Source organism: Genypterus blacodes, unplaced genomic scaffold (genome assembly GCF_046128005.1).
Source record: "Genypterus blacodes isolate CSIRO-AG114 ecotype Tasmania unplaced genomic scaffold, CSIRO-AGI_Gbla_v1 ptg000039l_1, whole genome shotgun sequence".
Lineage (NCBI taxonomy): Eukaryota > Metazoa > Chordata > Actinopteri > Ophidiiformes > Ophidiidae > Genypterus > Genypterus blacodes.
In genome coordinates, this window is record NW_027466852.1 from 8,460,822 (window position 1) to 8,477,938 (window position 17,117).

The 17,117-nt window shown below is 42.5% G+C and overlaps 13 non-coding genes and 3 pseudogenes across 13 annotated transcripts; all 16 read right to left on the reverse strand.

The window, feature by feature from the left end:
- Window positions 1-474: 474 nt before the first annotated feature.
- Window positions 475-588, reverse strand: LOC142998451 (U5 spliceosomal RNA). The gene has a single exon (XR_012962788.1). It is a non-coding gene; the product is annotated as a U5 spliceosomal RNA (small nuclear RNA).
- Window positions 589-1,533: 945 nt separating this feature from the next.
- On the reverse strand, window positions 1,534-1,647 carry LOC142998408 (U5 spliceosomal RNA). The gene has a single exon (XR_012962745.1). It is a non-coding gene; the product is annotated as a U5 spliceosomal RNA (small nuclear RNA).
- Window positions 1,648-2,592: 945 nt separating this feature from the next.
- LOC142998565 (U5 spliceosomal RNA) lies at window positions 2,593-2,706 on the reverse strand. Its single transcript, XR_012962880.1, has one exon. It is a non-coding gene; the product is annotated as a U5 spliceosomal RNA (small nuclear RNA).
- Window positions 2,707-3,651: 945 nt separating this feature from the next.
- LOC142998452 (U5 spliceosomal RNA) lies at window positions 3,652-3,765 on the reverse strand. Its single transcript, XR_012962789.1, has one exon. It is a non-coding gene; the product is annotated as a U5 spliceosomal RNA (small nuclear RNA).
- Window positions 3,766-4,710: 945 nt separating this feature from the next.
- On the reverse strand, window positions 4,711-4,824 carry LOC142998514 (U5 spliceosomal RNA). The gene has a single exon (XR_012962851.1). It is a non-coding gene; the product is annotated as a U5 spliceosomal RNA (small nuclear RNA).
- Window positions 4,825-5,765: 941 nt separating this feature from the next.
- Window positions 5,766-5,879, reverse strand: LOC142998548 (U5 spliceosomal RNA). Its single transcript, XR_012962871.1, has one exon. It is a non-coding gene; the product is annotated as a U5 spliceosomal RNA (small nuclear RNA).
- A 947-nt stretch (window positions 5,880-6,826) lies between these two features.
- On the reverse strand, window positions 6,827-6,934 carry LOC142998579 (U5 spliceosomal RNA; annotated as a pseudogene).
- Window positions 6,935-7,879: 945 nt separating this feature from the next.
- Window positions 7,880-7,993, reverse strand: LOC142998531 (U5 spliceosomal RNA). Its single transcript, XR_012962866.1, has one exon. It is a non-coding gene; the product is annotated as a U5 spliceosomal RNA (small nuclear RNA).
- Window positions 7,994-8,938: 945 nt separating this feature from the next.
- LOC142998453 (U5 spliceosomal RNA) lies at window positions 8,939-9,052 on the reverse strand. The gene has a single exon (XR_012962790.1). It is a non-coding gene; the product is annotated as a U5 spliceosomal RNA (small nuclear RNA).
- A 945-nt stretch (window positions 9,053-9,997) lies between these two features.
- On the reverse strand, window positions 9,998-10,111 carry LOC142998405 (U5 spliceosomal RNA). The gene has a single exon (XR_012962742.1). It is a non-coding gene; the product is annotated as a U5 spliceosomal RNA (small nuclear RNA).
- A 925-nt stretch (window positions 10,112-11,036) lies between these two features.
- On the reverse strand, window positions 11,037-11,150 carry LOC142998454 (U5 spliceosomal RNA). Its single transcript, XR_012962791.1, has one exon. It is a non-coding gene; the product is annotated as a U5 spliceosomal RNA (small nuclear RNA).
- A 945-nt stretch (window positions 11,151-12,095) lies between these two features.
- LOC142998455 (U5 spliceosomal RNA) lies at window positions 12,096-12,209 on the reverse strand. The gene has a single exon (XR_012962792.1). It is a non-coding gene; the product is annotated as a U5 spliceosomal RNA (small nuclear RNA).
- A 938-nt stretch (window positions 12,210-13,147) lies between these two features.
- LOC142998542 (U5 spliceosomal RNA) lies at window positions 13,148-13,258 on the reverse strand (annotated as a pseudogene).
- Window positions 13,259-14,203: 945 nt separating this feature from the next.
- LOC142998557 (U5 spliceosomal RNA) lies at window positions 14,204-14,317 on the reverse strand. Its single transcript, XR_012962876.1, has one exon. It is a non-coding gene; the product is annotated as a U5 spliceosomal RNA (small nuclear RNA).
- Window positions 14,318-15,262: 945 nt separating this feature from the next.
- LOC142998404 (U5 spliceosomal RNA) lies at window positions 15,263-15,376 on the reverse strand. The gene has a single exon (XR_012962741.1). It is a non-coding gene; the product is annotated as a U5 spliceosomal RNA (small nuclear RNA).
- A 944-nt stretch (window positions 15,377-16,320) lies between these two features.
- Window positions 16,321-16,431, reverse strand: LOC142998576 (U5 spliceosomal RNA; annotated as a pseudogene).
- Window positions 16,432-17,117: the final 686 nt, after the last annotated feature.

Below are 17,117 nucleotides of genomic sequence, written 5' to 3' on the forward strand. Positions count from 1 at the left end.
AAGATTTATACCATGTGAAGAGGGCCAGCAGCCAAGTTAGGGTGAAAGCGCTGACTAAAGGATCCAGTTTTCAGTGTCAGTACCTTCTTTTGTGGTGCATGACAGATGGATTGTGGGAATCCTGTTGCCCCGCCTCGGTTTCTGGAAAAGAAGCTTTCTCCTCAATGATGTTGCAATCTGTTTCAAAAAAAGAAGGAAACTTTATCTGGTCAAAGTCCTCAGGTACACATGTTAAATGAAGACACACTTGTTTCTCACCTGGTAGTCTGATAACACTCGCAATGATATTGGCAGGAAGGCTGCTTGCTAGAATATTTGCTCATTCAATGATGTCCTTTCAAACTACATTTGTTTCTACTAACGCTTGAAGCAAGGATGCTGACCCGTACACATGCTTGGGTCAGCCATTCGACCTCGAGGAGAGTGAGACAGCTTGAGGAGGTGTCAACAAATTGATATTGAACAGGTATGGGAGCCCTGCAGCAAAGCAGGGAATCAAAAATTATTCGATACTCTTATTGCTCCTCTCCACGGAAATCTTTAGTAAAAGGCGAAAGATTTATACGGATTGAAGAGAACACAGAGTGGATATGTGCAAAACCTCCAACGCAACTAGCCCACATTGAATCCTTGGTACCTTCTGTTATGGTTCTTCAAAAATGCATCGTCAGAACACAGTGAGAGAAATAAACGTTCCTCCTCAGCTATTGTCAAAAAGGAGAGAAGCACCACCTGACAAAGGCCTCTGCCCTACAATATAGGTGAAGAGAAACACGTGATTCTCACTCACAGCCTTTTAGACGTGTCAATTATGCTAGTAGCTAGGCTTATTGCCACAGAATCTCCTCTCTGTCAGTCTGGTCTTTCTTCAGTTCTAAATCAATAGCATCGGCGACAGATATCTGCCGCAGTTATATAGCAAATTGAAACCAAGTCCAACTTTGTGGTGTTGTAGACATTAGCATCCAGTCTACAGAGCTTGATCCAGGTCCTTAAGACCTGACCTTTAAATAGATTTGTAAGGGAAAAGCAATACAACAAGATTTGAGGAAAAGGCAAAAGATTTATACCATGTGAAGAGGGCCAGCAGCCAAGTCAGGGTGAAAGCGCTGACTAAAGGATCCAGTTTTCAGTGTCAGTACCTTCTTTTGTGGTGCATGACAGATGGATTGTGGGAATCCTGTTGCCCCGCCTCGGTTTCTGGAAAAGAAGCTTTCTCCTCAATGATGTTGCAATCTGTTTCAAAAAAAGAAGGAAACTTTATCTGGTCAAAGTCCTCAGGTACACATGTTAAATGAAGACACACTTGTTTCTCACCTGGTAGTCTGATAACACTCGCAATGATATTGGCAGGAAGGCTGCTTGCTAGAATATTTGCTCATTCAATGATGTCCTTTCAAACTACATTTGTTTCTACTAACGCTTGAAGCAAGGATGCTGACCCGTACACATGCTTGGGTCGGCCATTCGACCTCGAGGAGAGTGAGACAGCTTGAGGAGGTGTCAACAAATTGATATTGTACAGGTATGGAAGCCCTGCAGCAAAGCAGGGAATCAAAAATTATTCGATACTCTTATTGTTCCTCTCCACGGAAATCTTTAGTAAAAGGCGAAAGATTTATACGGATTGAAGAGAACACAGAGTGGATATGTGCAAAACCTCCAACGCAACTAGCCCACATTGAATCCTTGGTACCTTCTGTTATGGTTCTTCAAAAATGCATCGTCAGAACACAGTGAGAGAAATAAACGTTCCTCCTCAGCTATTGTCAAAAAGGAGAGAAGCACCACCTGACAAAGGCCTCTGCCCTACAATATAGGTGAAGAGAAACACGTGATTCTCACTCACAGCCTTTTAGACGTGTCAATTATGCTAGTAGCTAGGCTTATTGCCACAGAATCTCCTCTCTGTCAGTCTGGTCTTTCTTCAGTTCTAAATCAATAGCATCGGCGACAGATATCTGCCACAGTGATATAGCAAATTGAAACCAAGTCCAACTTTCTGGTGTTGTAGACATTAGCATCTAGTCTACAGAGCTTGATCCAGGTCCTTAAGACCTGACCTTTAAATAGATTTGTAAGGGAAAAGCAATACAACAAGATTTGAGGAAAAGGCAAAAGATTTATACCATGTGAAGAGGGCCAGCAGCCAAGTTAGGGTGAAAGCGCTGACTAAAGGATCCAGTTTTCAGTGTCAGTACCTTCTTTTGTGGTGCATGACAGATGGATTGTGGGAATCCTGTTGCCCCGCCTCGGTTTCTGGAAAAGAAGCTTTCTCCTCAATGATGTTGCAATCTGTTTCAAAAAAAGAAGGAAACTTTATCTGGTCAAAGTCCTCAGGTACACATGTTAAATGAAGACACACTTGTTTCTCACCTGGTAGTCTGATAACACTCGCAATGATATTGGCAGGAAGGCTGCTTGCTAGAATATTTGCTCATTCAATGATGTCCTTTCAAACTACATTTGTTTCTACTAACGCTTGAAGCAAGGATGCTGACCCGTACACATGCTTGGGTCAGCCATTCGACCTCAAGGAGAGTGAGACAGCTTGAGGAGGTGTCAACAAATTGATATTGAACAGGTATGGAAGCCCTGCAGCAAAGCAGGGAATCAAAAGCTATTCGATACTCTTATTGCTCCTCTCCACGGAAATCTTTAGTAAAAGGCGAAAGATTTCTACGGATTGAAGAGAACACAGAGTGGATATGTGCAAAACCTCCAACGCAACTAGCCCACATTGAATCCTTGGTACCTTCTGTTATGGTTCTTCAAAAATGCATCGTCAGAACACAGTGAGAGAAATAAACGTTCCTCCTCAGCTATTGTCAAAAAGGAGAGAAGCACCACCTGACAAAGGCCTCTGCCCTACAATATAGGTGAAGAGAAACACGTGATTCTCACTCACAGCCTTTTAGACGTGTCAATTATGCTAGTAGCTAGGCTTATTGCCACAGAATCTCCTCTCTGTCAGTCTGGTCTTTCTTCAGTTCTAAATCAATAGCATCGGCGACAGATATCTGCCGCAGTTATATAGCAAATTGAAACCAAGTCCAACTTTGTGGTGTTGTAGACATTAGCATCCAGTCTACAGAGCTTGATCCAGGTCCTTAAGACCTGACCTTTAAATAGATTTGTAAGGGAAAAGCAATACAACAAGATTTGAGGAAAAGGCAAAAGATTTATACCATGTGAAGAGGGCCAGCAGCCAAGTCAGGGTGAAAGCGCTGACTAAAGGATCCAGTTTTCAGTGTCAGTACCTTCTTTTGTGGTGCATGACAGATGGATTGTGGGAATCCTGTTGCCCCGCCTCGGTTTCTGGAAAAGAAGCTTTCTCCTCAATGATGTTGCAATCTGTTTCAAAAAAAGAAGGAAACTTTATCTGGTCAAAGTCCTCAGGTACACATGTTAAATGAAGACACACTTGTTTCTCACCTGGTAGTCTGATAACACTCGCAATGATATTGGCAGGAAGGCTGCTTGCTAGAATATTTGCTCATTCAATGATGTCCTTTCAAACTACATTTGTTTCTACTAACGCTTGAAGCAAGGATGCTGACCCGTACACATGCTTGGGTCGGCCATTCGACCTCGAGGAGAGTGAGACAGCTTGAGGAGGTGTCAACAAATTGATATTGTACAGGTATGGAAGCCCTGCAGCAAAGCAGGGAATCAAAAATTATTCGATACTCTTATTGCTCCTCTCCACGGAAATCTTTAGTAAAAGGCGAAAGATTTATACGGATTGAAGAGAACACAGAGTGGATATGTGCAAAACCTCCAACGCAACTAGCCCACATTGAATCCTTGGTACCTTCTGTTATGGTTCTTCAAAAATGCATCGTCAGAACACAGTGAGAGAAATAAACGTTCCTCCTCAGCTATTGTCAAAAAGGAGAGAAGCACCACCTGACAAAGGCCTCTGCCCTACAATATAGGTGAAGAGAAACACGTGATTCTCACTCACAGCCTTTTAGACGTGTCAATTATGCTAGTAGCTAGGCTTATTGCCACAGAATCTCCTCTCTGTCAGTCTGGTCTTTCTTCAGTTCTAAATCAATAGCATCGGCGACAGATATCTGCCACAGTGATATAGCAAATTGAAACCAAGTCCAACTTTCTGGTGTTGTAGACATTAGCATCTAGTCTACAGAGCTTGATCCAGGTCCTTAAGACCTGACCTTTAAATAGATTTGTAAGGGAAAAGCAATACAACAAGATTTGAGGAAAAGGCAAAAGATTTATACCATGTGAAGAGGGCCAGCAGCCAAGTTAGGGTGAAAGCGCTGACTAAAGGATCCAGTTTTCAGTGTCAGTACCTTCTTTTGTGGTGCATGACAGATGGATTGTGGGAATCCTGTTGCCCCGCCTCGGTTTCTGGAAAAGAAGCTTTCTCCTCAATGATGTTGCAATCTGTTTCAAAAAAAGAAGGAAACTTTATCTGGTCAAAGTCCTCAGGTACACATGTTAAATGAAGACACACTTGTTTCTCACCTGGTAGTCTGATAACACTCGCAATGATATTGGCAGGAAGGCTGCTTGCTAGAATATTTGCTCATTCAATGATGTCCTTTCAAACTACATTTGTTTCTACTAACGCTTGAAGCAAGGATGCTGACCCGTACACATGCTTGGGTCAGCCATTCGACCTCAAGGAGAGTGAGACAGCTTGAGGAGGTGTCAACAAATTGATATTGAACAGGTATGGAAGCCCTGCAGCAAAGCAGGGAATCAAAAGTTATTCGATACTCTTATTGCTCCTCTCCACGGAAATCTTTAGTAAAAGGCGAAAGATTTATACGGATTGAAGAGAACACAGAGTGGATATGTGCAAAACCTCCAACGCAACTAGCCCACATTGAATCCTTGGTACCTTCTGTTATGGTTCTTCAAAAATGCATCGTCAGAACACAGTGAGAGAAATAAACGTTCCTCCTCAGCTATTGTCAAAAAGGAGAGAAGCACCACCTGACAAAGGCCTCTGCCCTACAATATAGGTGAAGAGAAACACGTGATTCTCACTCACAGCCTTTTAGACGTGTCAATTATGCTAGTAGCTAGGCTTATTGCCACAGAATCTCCTCTCTGTCAGTCTGGTCTTTCTTCAGTTCTAAATCAATAGCATCGGCGACAGATATCTGCCACAGTGATATAGCAAATTGAAACCAAGTCCAACTTTGTGGTGTTGTAGACATTAGCATCTAGTCTACAGAGCTTGATCCAGGTCCTTAAGACCTGACCTTTAAATAGATTTGTAAGGGAAAAGCAATACAACAAGATTTGAGGAAAAGGCAAAAGATTTATACCATGTGAAGAGGGCCAGCAGCCAAGTCAGGGTGAAAGCACTGACTAAAGGATCCAGTTTTCAGTGTCAGTACCTTCTTTTGTGGTGCATGACAGATGGATTGTGGGAATCCTGTTGCCCCGCCTCGGTTTCTGGAAAAGAAGCTTTCTCCTCAATGATGTTGCAATCTGTTTCAAAAAAAGAAGGAAACTTTATCTGGTCAAAGTCCTCAGGTACACATGTTAAATGAAGACACACTTGTTTCTCACCTGGTAGTCTGATAACACTCGCAATGATATTGGCAGGAAGGCTGCTTGCTAGAATATTTGCTCATTCAATGATGTCCTTTCAAACTACATTTGTTTCTACTAACGCTTGAAGCAAGGATGCTGACCCGTACACAGGCTTAAGCCATTCGACCTCGAGGAGAGTGAGACAGCTTGAGGAGGTGTCAACATATTGATATTGTACAGGTATGGAAGCCCTGCAGCAAAGCAGGGAAACAAAAATTATTCGATACTCTTATTGCTCCTCTCCACGGAAATCTTTAGTAAAAGGCGAAAGATTGATACGGATTGAAGAGAACACGGAGTGGATATGTGCAAAACCTCCAACGCAACTAGCCCACATTGAATCCTTGGTACCTTCTGTTATGGTTCTTCAAAAATGCATCGTCAGAACACAGTGAGAGAAATAAACGTTCCTCCTCAGCTATTGTCAAAAAGGAGAGAAGCACCACCTGACAAAGGCCTCTGCCCTACAATATAGGTGAAGAGAAACACGTGATTCTCACTCACAGCCTTTTAGACGTGTCAATTATGCTAGTAGCTAGGCTAATTGCCACAGAATCTCCTCTCTGTCAGTCTGGTCTTTCTTCAGTTCTAAATCAATAGCATCGGCGACAGATATCTGCCGCAGTGATATAGCAAATTGAAACCAAGTCCAACTTTGTGGTGTTGTAGACATTAGCATCTAGTCTACAGAGCTTGATCCAGGTCCTTAAGACCTGACCTTTAAATAGATTTGTAAGGGAAAAGCAATACAACAAGATTTGAGGAAAAGGCAAAAGATTTATACCATGTGAAGAGGGCCAGCAGCCAAGTCAGGGTGAAAGCACTGACTAAAGGATCCAGTTTTCAGTGTCAGTACCTTCTTTTGTGGTGCATGACAGATGGATTGTGGGAATCCTGTTGCCCCGCCTCGGTTTCTGGAAAAGAAGCTTTCTCCTCAATGATGTTGCAATCTGTTTCAAAAAAAGAAGGAAACTTTATCTGGTCAAAGTCCTCAGGTACACATGTTAAATGAAGACACACTTGTTTCTCACCTGGTAGTCTGATAACACTCGCAATGACATTGGCAGGAAGGCTGCTTGCTAGAATATTTGCTCATTCAATGATGTCCTTTCAAACTACATTTGTTTCTACTAACGCTTGAAGCAAGGATGCTGACCCGTACACATGCTTGGGTCAGCCATTTGACCTCGAGGAGAGTGAGACAGCTTGAGGAGGTGTCATATATTGATATTGTACAGGTATGGAAGCCCTGCGGCACAGCAGGATAAAAAATCATTCGATACTCTTATTGCTCCTCTCCACGGAAATCTTTAGTGAAAGGCGAAAGATGTATACGATTGAAGAGAACACAGAGTGGAAATGTGCAAAACCTCCAACGCAACTAGCCCACATTGAATCCTTGGTACCTTCTGTTATGGTTCTTCAAAAATGCATCGTCAGAACACAGTGAGAGAAATAAACGTTCCTCCGCAGCTATTGTCAAAAAGGAGAGAAGCACCACCTGACAAAGGCCTCTGCCCTACAATATAGGTGAAGAGAAACACGTGATTCTCACTCACAGCCTTTTAGACGTGTCAATTATGCTAGTAGCTAGGCTTATTGCCACAGAATCTCCTCTCTGTCAGTCTGGTCTTTCTTCAGTTCTAAATCAATAGCATCGGCGACAGATATCTGCCACAGTTATATAGCAAATTGAAACCAAGTCCAACTTTGTGGTGTTGTAGACATTAGCATCTAGTCTACAGAGCTTGATCCAGGTCCTTAAGACCTGACCTTTAAATAGATTTGTAAGGGAAAAGCAATACAACAAGATTTGAGGAAAAGGCAAAAGATTTATACCATGTGAAGAGGGCCAGCAGCCAAGTTAGGGTGAAAGCGCTGACTAAAGGATCCAGTTTTCAGTGTCAGTACCTTCTTTTGTGGTGCATGACAGATGGATTGTGGGAATCCTGTTGCCCCGCCTCGGTTTCTGGAAAAGAAGCTTTCTCCTCAATGATGTTGCAATCTGTTTAAAAAAAAGAAGGAAACTTTATCTGGTCAAAGTCCTCAGGTACACATGTTAAATGAAGACACACTTGTTTCTCACCTGGTAGTCTGATAACACTCGCAATGACATTGGCAGGAAGGCTGCTTGCTAGAATATTTGCTCATTCAATGATGTCCTTTCAAACTACATTTGTTTCTACTAACGCTTGAAGCAAGGATGCTGACCCGTACACATGCTTGGGTCGGCCATTCAACCTCGAGGAGAGTGAGACAGCTTGAGGAGGTGTCAACAAATTGATATTGAACAGGTATGGGAGCCCTGCAGCAAAACAGGGAATCAAAAATTATTCGATACTCTTATTGCTCCTCTCCACGGAAATCTTTAGTAAAAGGCGAAAGATTTACACGGATTGAAGAGAACACAGAGTGGATATGTGCAAAACCTCCAACGCAACTACCCCACATTGAATCCTTGGTACCTTCTGTTATGGTTCTTCAAAAATGCATCGTCAGAACACAGTGAGAGAAATAAACGTTCCTCCTCAGCTATTGTCAAAAAGGAGAGAAGCACCACCTGACAAAGGCCTCTGCCCTACAATATAGGTGAAGAGAAACACGTGATTCTCACTCACAGCCTTTTAGACGTGTCAATTATGCTAGTAGCTAGGCTTATTGCCACAGAATCTCCTCTCTGTCAGTCTGGTCTTTCTTCAGTTCTAAATCAATAGCACCGGCGACAGATATCTGCCACAGTGATATAGCAAATTGAAACCAAGTCCAACTTTGTGGTGTTGTAGACATTAGCATCTAGTCTACAGAGCTTGATCCAGGTCCTTAAGACCTGACCTTTAAATAGATTTGTAAGGGAAAAGCAATACAACAAGATTTGAGGAAAAGGCAAAAGATTTATACCATGTGAAGAGGGCCAGCAGCCAAGTCAGGGTGAAAGCACTGACTAAAGGATCCAGTTTTCAGTGTCAGTACCTTCTTTTGTGGTGCATGACAGATGGATTGTGGGAATCCTGTTGCCCCGCCTCGGTTTCTGGAAAAGAAGCTTTCTCCTCAATGATGTTGCAATCTGTTTCAAAAAAAGAAGGAAACTTTATCTGGTCAAAGTCCTCAGGTACACATGTTAAATGAAGACACACTTGTTTCTCACCTGGTAGTCTGATAACACTCGCAATGATATTGGCAGGAAGGCTGCTTGCTAGAATATTTGCTCATTCAATGATGTCCTTTCAAACTACATTTGTTTCTACTAACGCTTGAAGCAAGGATGCTGACCCGTACACATGCTTGGGTCAGCCATTCGACCTCGAGGAGAGTGAGACAGCTTGAGGAGGTGTCAACAAATTGATATTGAACAGGTATGGGAGCCCTGCAGCAAAGCAGGGAATCAAAAATTATTCGATACTCTTATTGCTCCTCTCCACGGAAATCTTTAGTAAAAGGCGAAAGATTTATACGGATTGAAGAGAACACAGAGTGGATATGTGCAAAACCTCCAACGCAACTAGCCCACATTGAATCCTTGGTACCTTCTGTTATGGTTCTTCAAAAATGCATCGTCAGAACACAGTGAGAGAAATAAACGTTCCTCCTCAGCTATTGTCAAAAAGGAGAGAAGCACCACCTGACAAAGGCCTCTGCCCTACAATATAGGTGAAGAGAAACACGTGATTCTCACTCACAGCCTTTTAGACGTGTCAATTATGCTAGTAGCTAGGCTTATTGCCACAGAATCTCCTCTCTGTCAGTCTGGTCTTTCTTCAGTTCTAAATCAATAGCATCGGCGACAGATATCTGCCGCAGTTATATAGCAAATTGAAACCAAGTCCAACTTTGTGGTGTTGTAGACATTAGCATCTAGTCTACAGAGCTTGATCCAGGTCCTTAAGACCTGACCTTTAAATAGATTTGTAAGGGAAAAGCAATACAACAAGATTTGAGGAAAAGGCAAAAGATTTATACCATGTGAAGAGGGCCAGCAGCCAAGTCAGGGTGAAAGCGCTGACTAAAGGATCCAGTTTTCAGTGTCAGTACCTTCTTTTGTGGTGCATGACAGATGGATTGTGGGAATCCTGTTGCCCCGCCTCGGTTTCTGGAAAAGAAGCTTTCTCCTCAATGATGTTGCAATCTGTTTCAAAAAAAGAAGGAAACTTTATCTGGTCAAAGTCCTCAGGTACACATGTTAAATGAAGACACACTTGTTTCTCACCTGGTAGTCTGATAACACTCGCAATGATATTGGCAGGAAGGCTGCTTGCTAGAATATTTGCTCATTCAATGATGTCCTTTCAAACTACATTTGTTTCTACTAACGCTTGAAGCAAGGATGCTGACCCGTACACATGCTTGGGTCGGCCATTCGACCTCGAGGAGAGTGAGACAGCTTGAGGAGGTGTCAACAAATTGATATTGTACAGGTATGGAAGCCCTGCAGCAAAGCAGGGAACCAAAAATTATTCGATACTCTTATTGCTCCTCTCCACGGAAATCTTTAGTAAAAGGCGAAAGATTTATACGGATTGAAGAGAACACAGAGTGGATATGTGCAAAACCTCCAACGCAACTAGCCCACATTGAATCCTTGGTACCTTCTGTTATGGTTCTTCAAAAATGCATCGTCAGAACACAGTGAGAGAAATAAACGTTCCTCCTCAGCTATTGTCAAAAAGGAGAGAAGCACCACCTGACAAAGGCCTCTGCCCTACAATAAAGGTGAAGAGAAACACGTGATTCTCACTCACAGCCTTTTAGACGTGTCAATTATGCTAGTAGCTAGGCTTATTGCCACAGAATCTCCTCTCTGTCAGTCTGGTCTTTCTTCAGTTCTAAATCAATAGCATCGGCGACAGATATCTGCCACAGTTATATAGCAAATTGAAACCAAGTCCAACTTTGTGGTGTTGTAGACATTAGCATCTAGTCTACAGAGCTTGATCCAGGTCCTTAAGACCTGACCTTTAAATAGATTTGTAAGGGAAAAGCAATACAACAAGATTTATACCATGTGAAGAGGGCCAGCAGCCAAGTTAGGGTGAAAGCGCTGACTAAAGGATCCAGTTTTCAGTGTCAGTACCTTCTTTTGTGGTGCATGACAGATGGATTGTGGGAATCCTGTTGCCCCGCCTCGGTTTCTGGAAAAGAAGCTTTCTCCTCAATGATGTTGCAATCTGTTTCAAAAAAAGAAGGAAACTTTATCTGGTCAAAGTCCTCAGGTACACATGTTAAATGAAGACACACTTGTTTCTCACCTGGTAGTCTGATAACACTCGCAATGATATTGGCAGGAAGGCTGCTTGCTAGAATATTTGCTCATTCAATGATGTCCTTTCAAACTACATTTGTTTCTACTAACGCTTGAAGCAAGGATGCTGACCCGTACACATGCTTGGGTCAGCCATTCGACCTCGAGGAGAGTGAGACAGCTTGAGGAGGTGTCAACAAATTGATATTGAACAGGTATGGGAGCCCTGCAGCAAAGCAGGGAATCAAAAATTATTCGATACTCTTATTGCTCCTCTCCACGGAAATCTTTAGTAAAAGGCGAAAGATTTATACGGATTGAAGAGAACACAGAGTGGATATGTGCCAAACCTCCAACGCAACTAGCCCACATTGAATCCTTGGTACCTTCTGTTATGGTTCTTCAAAAATGCATCGTCAGAACACAGTGAGAGAAATAAACGTTCCTCCTCAGCTATTGTCAAAAAGGAGAGAAGCACCACCTGACAAAGGCCTCTGCCCTACAATATAGGTGAAGAGAAACACGTGATTCTCACTCACAGCCTTTTAGACGTGTCAATTATGCTAGTAGCTAGGCTTATTGCCACAGAATCTCCTCTCTGTCAGTCTGGTCTTTCTTCAGTTCTAAATCAATAGCATCGGCGACAGATATCTGCCGCAGTTATATAGCAAATTGAAACCAAGTCCAACTTTGTGGTGTTGTAGACATTAGCATCTAGTCTACAGAGCTTGATCCAGGTCCTTAAGACCTGACCTTTAAATAGATTTGTAAGGGAAAAGCAATACAACAAGATTTGAGGAAAAGGCAAAAGATTTATACCATGTGAAGAGGGCCAGCAGCCAAGTCAGGGTGAAAGCGCTGACTAAAGGATCCAGTTTTCAGTGTCAGTACCTTCTTTTGTGGTGCATGACAGATGGATTGTGGGAATCCTGTTGCCCCGCCTCGGTTTCTGGAAAAGAAGCTTTCTCCTCAATGATGTTGCAATCTGTTTCAAAAAAAGAAGGAAACTTTATCTGGTCAAAGTCCTCAGGTACACATGTTAAATGAAGACACACTTGTTTCTCACCTGGTAGTCTGATAACACTCGCAATGATATTGGCAGGAAGGCTGCTTGCTAGAATATTTGCTCATTCAATGATGTCCTTTCAAACTACATTTGTTTCTACTAACGCTTGAAGTAAGGATGCTGACCCGTACACATGCTTGGGTCGGCCATTCGACCTCGAGGAGAGTGAGACAGCTTGAGGAGGTGTCAACAAATTGATATTGTACAGGTATGGAAGCCCTGCAGCAAAGCAGGGAATCAAAAATTATTCGATACTCTTATTGCTCCTCTCCACGGAAATCTTTAGTAAAAGGCGAAAGATTTATACGGATTGAAGAGAACACAGAGTGGATATGTGCAAAACCTCCAACGCAACTAGCCCACATTGAATCCTTGGTACCTTCTGTTATGGTTCTTCAAAAATGCATCGTCAGAACACAGTGAGAGAAATAAACGTTCCTCCTCAGCTATTGTCAAAAAGGAGAGAAGCACCACCTGACAAAGGCCTCTGCCCTACAATATAGGTGAAGAGAAACACGTGATTCTCACTCACAGCCTTTTAGACGTGTCAATTATGCTAGTAGCTAGGCTTATTGCCACAGAATCTCCTCTCTGTCAGTCTGGTCTTTCTTCAGTTCTAAATCAATAGCATCGGCGACAGATATCTGCCGCAGTTATATAGCAAATTGAAACCAAGTCCAACTTTGTGGTGTTGTAGACATTAGCATCTAGTCTACAGAGCTTGATCCAGGTCCTTAAGACCTGACCTTTAAATAGATTTGTAAGGGAAAAGCAATACAACAAGATTTGAGGAAAAGGCAAAAGATTTATACCAAGTGAAGAGGGCCAGCAGCCAAGTCAGGGTGAAAGCGCTGACTAAAGGATCCAGTTTTCAGTGTCAGTACCTTCTTTTGTGGTGCATGACAGATGGATTGTGGGAATCCTGTTGCCCCGCCTCGGTTTCTGGAAAAGAAGCTTTCTCCTCAATGATGTTGCAATCTGTTTCAAAAAAAGAAGGAAACTTTATCTGGTCAAAGTCCTCAGGTACACATGTTAAATGAAGACACACTTGTTTCTCACCTGGTAGTCTGATAACACTCGCAATGATATTGGCAGGAGGGCTGCTTGCTAGAATATTTGCTCATTCAATGATGTCCTTTCAAACTACATTTGTTTCTACTAACGCTTGAAGCAAGGATGCTGACCCGTACACATGCTTGGGTCAGCCATTCGACCTCGAGGAGAGTGAGACAGGAGGTGTCAACAAATTGATATTGAACAGGTATGGAAGCCCTGCAGCAAAGCAATCAAAAATTATTCGATACTCTTATTGCTCCTCTCCACGGAAATCTTTAGTAAAAGGCGAAAGATTTATACGGATTGAAGAGAACACAGAGTGGATATGTGCAAAACCTCCAACGCAACTAGCCCACATTGAATCCTTGGTACCTTCTGTTATGGTTCTTCAAAAATGCATCGTCAGAACACAGTGAGAGAAATAAACGTTCCTCCTCAGCTATTGTCAAAAAGGAGAGAAGCACCACCTGACAAAGGCCTCTGCCCTACAATATAGGTGAAGAGAAACACGTGATTCTCACTCACAGCCTTTTAGACGTGTCAATTATGCTAGTAGCTAGGCTTATTGCCACAGAATCTCCTCTCTGTCAGTCTGGTCTTTCTTCAGTTCTAAATCAATAGCATCGGCGACAGATATCTGCCACAGTTATATAGCAAATTGAAACCAAGTCCAACTTTGTGGTGTTGTAGACATTAGCATCTAGTCTACAGAGCTTGATCCAGGTCCTTAAGACCTGACCTTTAAATAGATTTGTAAGGGAAAAGCAATACAACAAGATTTGAGGAAAAGGCAAAAGATTTATACCATGTGAAGAGGGCCAGCAGCCAAGTTAGGGTGAAAGCGCTGACTAAAGGATCCAGTTTTCAGTGTCAGTACCTTCTTTTGTGGTGCATGACAGATGGATTGTGGGAATCCTGTTGCCCCGCCTCGGTTTCTGGAAAAGAAGCTTTCTCCTCAATGATGTTGCAATCTGTTTCAAAAAAAGAAGGAAACTTTATCTGGTCAAAGTCCTCAGGTACACATGTTAAATGAAGACACACTTGTTTCTCACCTGGTAGTCTGATAACACTCGCAATGATATTGGCAGGAAGGCTGCTTGCTAGAATATTTGCTCATTCAATGATGTCCTTTCAAACTACATTTGTTTCTACTAACGCTTGAAGCAAGGATGCTGACCCGTACACATGCTTGGGTCAGCCATTCGACCTCGAGGAGAGTGAGACAGCTTGAGGAGGTGTCAACAAATTGATATTGAACAGGTATGGGAGCCCTGCAGCAAAACAGGGAATCAAAAATTATTCGATACTTTTATTGCTCATCTCCACGGAAATCTTTAGTAAAAGGCGAAAGATTTATACGGATTGAAGAGAACACAGAGTGGATATGTGCAAAACCTCCAACGCAACTAGCCCACATTGAATCCTTGGTACCTTCTGTTATGGTTCTTCAAAAATGCATCGTCAGAACACAGTGAGAGAAATAAACGTTCCTCCTCAGCTATTGTCAAAAAGGAGAGAAGCACCACCTGACAAAGGCCTCTGCCCTATAATATAGGTGAAGAGAAACACGTGATTCTCACTCACAGCCTTTTAGACGTGTCAATTATGCTAGTAGCTAGGCTTATTGCCACAGAATCTCCTCTCTGTCAGTCTGGTCTTTCTTCAGTTCTAAATCAATAGCATCGGCGACAGATATCTGCCGCAGTTATATAGCAAATTGAAACCAAGTCCAACTTTGTGGTGCTGTAGACATTAGCATCTAGTCTACAGAGCTTGATCCAGGTCCTTAAGACCTGACCTTTAAATAGATTTGTAAGGGAAAAGCAATACAACAAGATTTGAGGAAAAGGCAAAAGATTTATACCATGTGAAGAGGGCCAGCAGCCAAGTCAGGGTGAAAGCGCTGACTAAAGGATCCAGTTTTCAGTGTCAGTACCTTCTTTTGTGGTGCATGACAGATGGATTGTGGGAATCCTGTTGCCCCGCCTCGGTTTCTGGAAAAGAAGCTTTCTCCTCAATGATGTTGCAATCTGTTTCAAAAAAAGAAGGAAACTTTATCTGGTCAAAGTCCTCAGGTACACATGTTAAATGAAGACACACTTGTTTCTCACCTGGTAGTCTGATAACACTCGCAATGATATTGGCAGGAAGGCTGCTTGCTAGAATATTTGCTCATTCAATGATGTCCTTTCAAACTACATTTGTTTCTACTAACGCTTGAAACAAGGATGCTGACCCGTACACATGCTTGGGTCGGCCATTCGACCTCGAGGAGAGTGAGACAGCTTGAGGAGGTGTCAACAAATTGATATTGTACAGGTATGGAAGCCCTGCAGCAAAGCAGGGAATCAAAAATTATTTGATACTCTTATTGCTCCTCTCCACGGAAATCTTTAGTAAAAGGCGAAAGATTTATACGGATTGAAGAGAACACAGAGTGGATATGTGCAAAACCTCCAACGCAACTAGCCCACATTGAATCCTTGGTACCTTCTGTTATGGTTCTTCAAAAATGCATCGTCAGAACACAGTGAGAGAAATAAACGTTCCTCCTCAGCTATTGTCAAAAAGGAGAGAAGCACCACCTGACAAAGGCCTCTGCCCTACAATATAGGTGAAGAGAAACACGTGATTCTCACTCACAGCCTTTTAGACGTGTCAATTATGCTAGTAGCTAGGCTTATTGCCACAGAATCTCCTCTCTGTCAGTCTGGTCTTTCTTCAGTTCTAAATCAATAGCATCGGCGACAGATATCTGCCACAGTGATATAGCAAATTGAAACCAAGTCCAACTTTCTGGTGTTGTAGACATTAGCATCTAGTCTACAGAGCTTGATCCAGGTCCTTAAGACCTGACCTTTAAATAGATTTGTAAGGGAAAAGCAATACAACAAGATTTGAGGAAAAGGCAAAAGATTTATACCATGTGAAGAGGGCCAGCAGCCAAGTTAGGGTGAAAGCGCTGACTAAAGGATCCAGTTTTCAGTGTCAGTACCTTCTTTTGTGGTGCATGACAGATGGATTGTGGGAATCCTGTTGCCCCGCCTCGGTTTCTGGAAAAGAAGCTTTCTCCTCAATGATGTTGCAATCTGTTTCAAAAAAAGAAGGAAACTTTATCTGGTCAAAGTCCTCAGGTACACATGTTAAATGAAGACACACTTGTTTCTCACCTGGTAGTCTGATAACACTCGCAATGATATTGGCAGGAAGGCTGCTTGCTAGAATATTTGCTCATTCAATGATGTCCTTTCAAACTACATTTGTTTCTACTAACGCTTGAAGCAAGGATGCTAACCCGTACACATGCTTGGGTCAGCCATTCGACCTTGAGGAGAGTGAGACAGCTTGAGGAGGTGTCAACAAATTGATATTGAACAGGTATGGAAGCCCTGCAGCAAAGCGATCAAAAATTATTCCATACTCTTATTGCTCCTCTCCACGGAAATCTTTAGTAAAAGGCGAAGGATTTATACGGATTGAAGAGAACACAGAGTGGATATGTGCAAATCCTCCAACGCAACTAGCCCACATTGAATCCTTGGTACCTTCTGTTATGGTTCTTCAAAAATGCATCGTCAGAACACAGTGAGAGAAATAAACGTTCCTCCTCAGCTATTGTCAAAAAGGAGAGAAGCACCACCTGACAAAGGCCTCTGCCCTACAATATAGGTGAAGAGAAACACGTGATTCTCACTCACAGCCTTTTAGACGTGTCAATTATGCTAGTAGCTAGGCTTATTGCCACAGAATCTCCTCTCTGTCAGTCTGGTCTTTCTTCAGTTCTAAATCAATAGCATCGGCGACAGATATCTGCCACAGTGATAAAGCAAATTGAAACCAAGTCCAACTTTCTGGTGTTGTAGACATTAGCATCTAGTCTACAGAGCTTGATCCAGGTCCTTAAGACCTGACCTTTAAATAGATTTGTAAGGGAAAAGCAATACAACAAGATTTGAGGAAAAGGCAAAAGATTTATACCATGTGAAGAGGGCCAGCAGCCAAGTTAGGGTGAAAGCGCTGACTAAAGGATCCAGTTTTCAGTGTCAGTACCTTCTTTTGTGGTGCATGACAGATGGATTGTGGGAATCCTGTTGCCCCGCCTCGGTTTCTGGAAAAGAAGCTTTCTCCTCAATGATGTTGCAATCTGTTTCAAAAAAAGAAGGAAACTTTATCTGGTCAAAG